The 8,169-nt window shown below is 37.6% G+C and overlaps 2 long non-coding RNA genes across 2 annotated transcripts; one reads left to right on the top strand and one right to left on the bottom strand.

The window, feature by feature from the left end:
• Nucleotides 1–1,423, top strand: LOC126618413 (uncharacterized). The gene is made up of 2 exons (XR_007621702.1): nucleotides 1–122; nucleotides 1,057–1,423. It is a non-coding gene; the product is annotated as an uncharacterized LOC126618413 (long non-coding RNA).
• A 2,891-nt stretch (nucleotides 1,424–4,314) lies between these two features.
• On the bottom strand, nucleotides 4,315–8,169 carry LOC126618412 (uncharacterized). Its single transcript, XR_007621701.1, has 3 exons — nucleotides 8,005–8,169; nucleotides 7,452–7,544; nucleotides 4,315–4,724 (listed from the first exon to the last, which is right to left on the bottom strand). It is a non-coding gene; the product is annotated as an uncharacterized LOC126618412 (long non-coding RNA).

Genomic DNA, 8,169 nt, shown 5'->3' with positions numbered 1-8,169 from the left:
GAAGGGCTACCCCTCACACTAAAGTGAAAACTACCATTAAAAGATTTGATGCATTGTGTGGGTTGGTCCTTTCTCATTTTTGAGGGAGTTGATGGATGCTTGCATCTTGTAGACCTTCAACGGTACGGCTCCTCTCGCCCCTTTCTAGTTAATCGTCAATATTCATCCAATTAATTTTGTACAAATAATCTATACATTTCTATAGCTTGATGTGGAGTCTCACATATTTTGAGTGCCACCATTACACAATAAAACCTTAAGAGTTTCTGTAAGTCATGTTCACATTTATTTCTCATTCTCTAGCTAGAAAGGCTCTGCTTGAAACTCACTTTTTGAGGATCATGGGGTAGGATCTGCATTTCATATTGTGTGATTGATAACTCATATCAGGTTTGACTCTTGTTTTTGGAATTATGATCAACACTTCTTACACTGGTTGAATTCCCTAGTATGTTCTAAAACCAGGTTTCTTCCCCTAATTGTATTATATTGGCTCCTTCGGCTCATTAGTGTTTTTTCTTGCACTTGCTTTTAGAAATGTGTGTACTTCTAACACATTATGTGTAGTGCTTAATTTCGTTGGCCCCCATCACGTAATTTTCGCTGCCTCTGATCATTTTTCTCTCTCATGTTGCACCCCATGGACCTAATACTCCTATTCCTTAGCTTCTTCTTTTCTTTTATACTTGGGCTTTTTCTGGACAAAAAAAAGGGGAGTAGTTTGTTTAGTCTCTTAATGGGAGTAACTAATATTTTGCACTTATATGTGAAACTGATAGATTTAGGGGGAGTCATTTGTTCTATTGCATATTACTCTGATCTAATATTTCTCTTAATTTAAACATGCTGATGTAGTACTACAGTGGCTAATCATAATCACATGACTATTTTTGGCTTAGTTTATCATGGGTTTTTGTCTAGAAAATGCCAAAGGGGGAGATTGTTAATGTGATTTAATTTGGTTTATTTTCTAGACAAATTTATATTAAATTGCGTATGTAATTGATCGTGTAATTATCATACAAGATCTCATGTCAATTAGTTTTATTCATCCAGCCTTTTGGGATTAGATTGGTCGGTCAAAGATGATGGCAATCACATCAAGTGATTGCTAGAGAAAATAAAGGGATTAAACGTGAAGATTAATCGAGGAAGGACTTTCTAGTCCAAGAAAAGTGTGTAAGGTCACCTATTTAATAGATCCTTCACACTCAAAGGAGGACATCATTTGCAACACAAAATATCCATATTGCATTTGAGTGAGCAAATGAAGTTGTTCGGCGCAACCCTGCTGTGTGCATCAGACGTTCAAGATTAAGAGTACAAGGCTTGCTAGGTTGTGTACCTGGGTCTCGTATAAATCTTGTAAAGTCTTCATCTTTTCCTTAGTGGATTATTGTTGGCAATCTTGCCCAAGTGGTTTTCCTCTTTGAGGTTTTTCCCCTTATAAAGCTAATTCTTGTGTGTTTGGTATTTTTTCTATTTTGCATTGTCTTTATCAATTCTTTGCATAGAACGGGTTTTAAATTGACATTCAATCTTTTAGTTTGAGTTCTTGGTTTTACTTTACATTTTCAAGATTTCTCACTCCATTGAGCCTTTATTTATATTAGTAAAAAAGGAAGAATTCTTGCTTTTCAAGTATTACATTACAACGAGAAAAGTATCTATAAGATATTATTGAGTCTTACTAGAATTTACAATCACACTCTAACTACTTTAGGACCACAACACTACCCCTTGAGTGTACAAATACTCAAACAAAATGCCGGATCAAGTTTTCAATGATGAAGCTAGAATAGTAGATGAAGTCGTCAGCATAATGATTGAATGCGAGTCTCAAAACAAATAAAAGAATGCATAAGGAATACCTTGCTATGGTAAAACTTATGGTAGGATTAAAACCCATAATCTAAGGAGAAAAATAAGAACTTGCATTAAGCCAAAACTAAATGCTTTCAGGACTTAAGTAAAACGCACACAAATGGATGACCAGTTCAGAATGGGTGCCTTATTAAAACCTTGATGGGTAGCAAAAACCCAAAGGGAAAAATCCCCTAATCATAGGGAAAAAAGTACATTAAGATCAAGAAAGTATACTTTTGGATACTCCCTTAAATTTGACAAAACTTTCAAATGAGAACTATAAGCAATTCAAATTAGATAATTTACGCATACCAATTCCTTAAACAAGCTTCTAGAAATTAGACTTCGGCAGTGACTTCGTAAAGAGGTCGGCAAGGTTATCTTGGGAATGGATTTTCTTGACTTTAATCTTCTGATGCTCTTGTTGTTGATGTGCAAAAGAAGTTCAGCATAATATGCTTGGTGTTGTCTCCTTTAATATATTATTTCTTGATCTGTCTAATACAAGTGGCGTGAGGCCTTCGCAAATTGTTGCAAGGACGTCAACGACAGAAAAAAGTCCACAAGTGCTTCAAATATGCTCCATAATGACTCTCAGCAGTAAGCATTCACGCGTAGCTTTATGCAGCGAGAATTTCAACATGGTTCGAAGAATTCATAACTAAGGTCTACTTGGTTAACCTCTAAGATATTGCGGTGTCTCCAATGGTAAAACATAGCTTGTTTGACAACGTGCCTTGTGCATGTTAGATAAATAATTTGCATCTACATAACCAATAAGGAGAGAATTAACTTAGGTACGGCGAAGGCGGCGGCTTCACTCGAGGATGCATAAGAATAGAACAAACCCAAACCCGTTGTACCTTTTAGGTAACGAAAGATGTCTTTAATAATCAAGGAGATGTCCAGTTTAATGCACTAAGTTAAGTATAATAAACTGCCAATTGCACTTGAGTATGGAACTTTAGGCTCCAAAACCTCTTCCTCATCATCTTTAGGATGGAAAGGATATCATTTTGCATCTAACGTATGAACAACCATAGGAGTACTCGAAGGTTTCGCTTTATCCTCGCTGAAGCATCTCAACACTTTTTTAGTGTAGTTCGATTGACGAACCAGAATATCATTCAAATAATGCTTAAGCTCCAGGTCTAGGTGATATAAAAAAATTTCCCAAGATCTTTCATCTGAAATTTCGCCTTCAGGTGCAAGGCAATTTTATCAAGCAATTTAGGAGCCCCAATGAGATTTTATGTCATTGACATAAACTGCAAGTATCAAAAATTTGAATGTGACTTCTTATTAAACACGTATGGGCATACTTCATTATTCACATATCTCTGACTAATCAAACACTCACTCTGACTATTATACCACATCTTCCCATATTGTTTCAACCCATAGAATGAACACCTCAATCTAATTGAGAGGGTGTTTCGGGGTCTAAAACTATTTGGTCTAGTTAATATGTGAGATCCCACATCACCCGGGGGAGAGGAGGTGATGTGCCTTATATGTACATGCCCACCTCCCTATAATAAGACGTGTTTTTGGTGCAAACCCAAGAACAAATCTGTGAATGCATGGCCCAAAGCGGACAATATCTTACTATGTGGACTGGGATGTGATAGTTTGGTATCAGAGCCACTCCCCGACATGAAGTGTGCCTATGAGGGCATCGGGCCCTTAAAGGGGGTGGATTGTGAGATCCCACATCGCCCGGGGGAAAGGATGTGATGTGCCTTATGGTACCGTTTGGTACGCAGACGAGACGGAACGGAACGGAACGGGACGGGACGGGACGGGATGGGACGGGACGGGACAGGACGGAACGGAACAGTGGTTCCATGTTATGTTTGGTATGCGCAGGACAGGACATGAGAGTTGTTCTGTTCTGTGTTTGGTAAGCGCAGGACAGAACGGAACCAAAAGATTAAAATGACTAACTTACCCCTGTTCCGTCTGTTGTTTGGTACAATGTTTAGGCCTGGGACGGGACGGGACGGAACAATTTTTTTTTTCTTCTTGCTGCTACTTATCTATGATATATTTTGTACACTATACTTGGATGTGTTCATATTTTGTACCGTGTATAACAGAAAACAAGAGACATGTATTTGTACTTTATGTTGCTCATATAATTAATTTAGTGGGATAATACGTCAATTAATTTTATGTGATTTAAAAAATAATAGGGTGAGAGCATGCCATTGGCTTGGCACTTGGCACATGGTAGTGTAGCCGCAATATGTATATGGTTATGTATATGTGATGAATCACATATGAAGAGGTTGGTATAGTAGAACAACCGTTGATGCAATGGCTATTTTGGAATCTTTGACACAATCTGCTTTCATCTCTTCGTCATCACATTGAAATGCAAATTGTGTCAAACAATATGTATATTAGAAGTTGAGCTGTGAGACAATTGGATGCCTATGGCAATGGTTGTCATGCAAGGATGAAAAATATATACATTTAATGATACTATCTTGCTAAAGCAATAAACATGAAATATCCATAACTTAAACATGAAATATCCAGAACTTAAGCATGAAATCCCAAATTAAACATTCGTCCTAACTTTAGGGAAAAATAAATAAAAGATTACTAAAGTTCATATCATACTAAATCCCCTAATGCTTAGTTGCCATCCATAAACATTTTAATGAAATCTGCCTTGTGAGAGTCATCCAGGTACATCAAATACCCGTCATATCAGTATCTTTAACTAACTTCATTGTAATTTTCAGCACATGATCATATGAGAGACCTATGGCCTCAAGCTGAGATGGTAACTTGGCTTTCGCTTTTCTGAAAACCCTGACATATTGTTTCACTAGAAGCTAACAAAAATTCTACAAAAATCAAGGTCATTAAAAATTAATGCAAACAAAGAGATGTTGTAATGAAAACCCTCACATATTGTTTCTTATCTAGCCCAATACATTACTCGACTAAGGTGCAGTTTGGGATTGAGGTGCTTAATAAAAAAGCTGGGATGAAAAAAAGCTGTGAGAATTTTTGTTGTTTGGTAAACTTTGAAAAACAGCTTTATTTCAAAGTTAAGGGTGAAAAAAGCCCAAAATGTGAAGAAGACCTGAAGCTGCAAATAGCAGCTTCCAAAAACAGCTTATTTTGAAAACACGGATGAACAGTGTTACGTTTAATGAAACTTTCAATAACCCAAATTACCCTCCGCTCTCGCCTTCCTCTCGCCTTCAGCTCTCGCCTTCAGAGCTCTCGCGTACCTCCCAAACTGCACCGTAAACCACTATCTCGTCCTCTCGTTTCAAAAACCAGCGATCTCTCTCATTCTCTCGTTCTCCAGGTTTCTCCAGGTTCCTTTGGTAAGCTTCTCTTGTAAAAATTTGTTATTAATTTGTTTGGATTTTTCAATTTGGGGATGGGAGATTGACGAGAAAGAGGGGTGGGAAGAGCAAAGGGATGAGGGTATGGGTGTCGGGAAAAACAATGAGGGTATGGTTTCTCCAGGTTTCTCCCCAAACGTTCCTATGAGAATTTCTCAAATACCCAGATCAATTTTACCGCCCAATCGACCTAACCACTCACTTTTACTGAACTCAAAGCATAAATTGCAATATGGGTTTCAAAGATTTGGACTATCAGTTGCCAAACCGACGAGAAGTCTCTGCACCAAGGCTGTGCTGTCTGAAATTCTGAACTAGGAGCTGAATGGGAAAGTTGGGGCCAATTCAACTGGACCAATTCCAATTGGTCAGCTCGTTGGAGCGATTGAGAAGGCTGCCAAGACTGGCGCTGAGGTTTTCTCTTTAGCACTTTGCTTTTGTGATTCTTTGAATGTGCCGGCATTTCGTAAATTCTCTAATTTGAAGAAGAACCCAGATGGAATTTGCATTTGTTTCTTCTGGGGAATGCTTGAATTTTATTGTTTCAGCCTTCATAATTCTTGCTTCAATACTTTTGACCATTACTTTTTCCATAACTAATGTTAGCCGTAAACCTTATGTTTATATAGATAGCCGAAGTTCATATGAGTGAAGGTGTAGAGTTGGACTTTCTAATGGCTGAAATAAAATTGGAAAGAGATTTTTAGAGTATTATACCCTTTTTGGTCATTTCACAGAGTCACAGCTCTTTTACATAAAAGTTTACCAAACACTATCATACAACTTTTTTTTCTAAAAGCACTTTTACAAAAAAGTTTACCAAACACTTTGCTGCTTTATTTCATAGCCGCTTATTCTCACAGCACAGCCGCTTATTCTCACAGCAGCTTTTTTTTTAAGCACAGCAATACCAAACCAGCCCTAACATAGGAGGTTAAGTTATACAGCAATATAACATACATGCCACTAACATGAAAATACATGAGATGATAAACAAAGGTATCATTACCAAAAAGTAGCAATTACAGTAGAATTAATAGTCAAAGGTAAGATATGCAAACAGGGAAGCGAGGAAATTCATAGATGCAAAATAGTGCTAGCACTCACTCACAGGTTTGACATATAATGCTAGCATGCCTAGATTGAGAAATAGAAACGAATACAGCAAGAGCTTAAACCAAGTAAATTTTCACTGTAACTTGAGGAAACCCCTTGAACATTGAACACACAAGGACTAAACATCAACTCTAGAGACCCTCTAGTACAGAAAGAAAATCGAGACAATTCAGCTTTTCACAAACGTACAACCAAAACTGGCAAAGAGTCCCAAGGCCATTGCTTTCCTCCACTCACAACATGAGCAAACCAGTTTTTGGCAATACTCAAAGCTTAAACCCGTCCCAGTTACGGCTAATACCCTAGATTCACCATTCAATTTCAACAACTCTTTTTTTCACTTTTAATCAATAAATGTTCCCAAACAAGTAATAACTTTTTTCTTATCATCCAACTTCTACTCTATAGTTTACCAGTGGCAGTATTTTCAACACAAATCAAATATTAAAGCTACTCATTACAATTACCTAAACAAGATGTCTTCCTAGGCCGTTATTTTAGCATTCCAATAGACAAAAATACAAAAAATTATCCAAGGGAAGAAGAGCATATAATGACAAAGAGAGGAAAATCCAACAGATGCAAAACAGATGCAGTTCAGTCTTGAAATCTTGAAAGATGCATTTGTCTGTGTCCATATTCAAGAACAAAGCTCCAAACTAAGAATGAAATCAAAACTCCCAATGTCAAACATCCCCATGAACCAACAGAGGAAAATCCAACAGAGAACCAAACTAAGAAAAAAAGGTCGTACCCAGTGCACAAGGCTCCCGCTTTACGCAGGGTCTGGGAGAGGTGAATGTCGGCTAGCCTTACCCCCATTTATGGAGAGGCTGCTCCCAAGAGAGAACCAAACTAAGAATGAAATCTAAATTGCTTCCAAAAAAATAAAAAAAGAATGAAATCAAAATTGCGGCATCAAACAGCCCCATGAACCAACAGAGGAAAATCCAATAGAGAACCCAATCCAACAGAGAAAAATCCAAAACAGGTAACCCAATCCAATCCAACAGAACCCAAAAACATCAGATTTATAGATTTCAGCACATAAAAATCGAAACTTGAACAGTGAAAAAATGAATCCAAATAGAGAGATACCTCTTAATGCAGTACTGCTCAATAGGGGGAGTGAAAGCATATAAACAGAGGTGGATCTTTGGTTGCAGATGTAGTATTGGGCAGATCGAAGCACTACAAAATACAAAGAAATCAAAACAAGCAAATCAGAAAAGAATACAAAGAAATTAAAGCACTACAAAATACAAAGAAATTCAGCAGAATTAGGAACTGGGTGTTAATGAAATCGAAACAAACAATCAGAAAATAATAATAATGCAACTTCAAAATTAATTAAAGATAAGATTGAGTCAGTCAGTCCATGTGGTTTCCGACTGCGACCCTCCAAAAAATAGTATGAGGACTGAAAGCTATGGAACAAATCAAAAATTTGAAATTGAAATTAACCCAATTCGATTCGAGGACTGCAAAGCAAAACCCAGAAAGGGGATTCATAGAAAAGGCACCGATGATTTGGAATTGCCGGGCATACGACTGACACCCAGCAAACACCAAACCAAGAGAGAAACAGAAAGTACTACAAAATACAAAGAAAGAGAGACCGAGAGGCTACACAATCAAAATCAGATCGAACCTGGAACGGAGATGCAGAGCTGAAAGTTCACGGAGAGGCTACACGAAAGAGGATGAGGAGGAAGGTTGCGAAGGGGAGATGCAGGAGGATGAACAAGTTCACAGCGGCAAAGAGAAGAGAAAGATAGTTAGGGTTTGTTGTATGATTTAGAAGGTGTAAATATTG

This window comes from Malus sylvestris, chromosome 4, assembly GCF_916048215.2.
Source record: "Malus sylvestris chromosome 4, drMalSylv7.2, whole genome shotgun sequence".
Classification (NCBI taxonomy): Eukaryota; Viridiplantae; Streptophyta; class Magnoliopsida; order Rosales; family Rosaceae; genus Malus; species Malus sylvestris.
The sequence above is the reverse complement of the archived record's forward strand: the minus strand, read 5'-3'. Positions and strand labels throughout refer to the sequence as shown.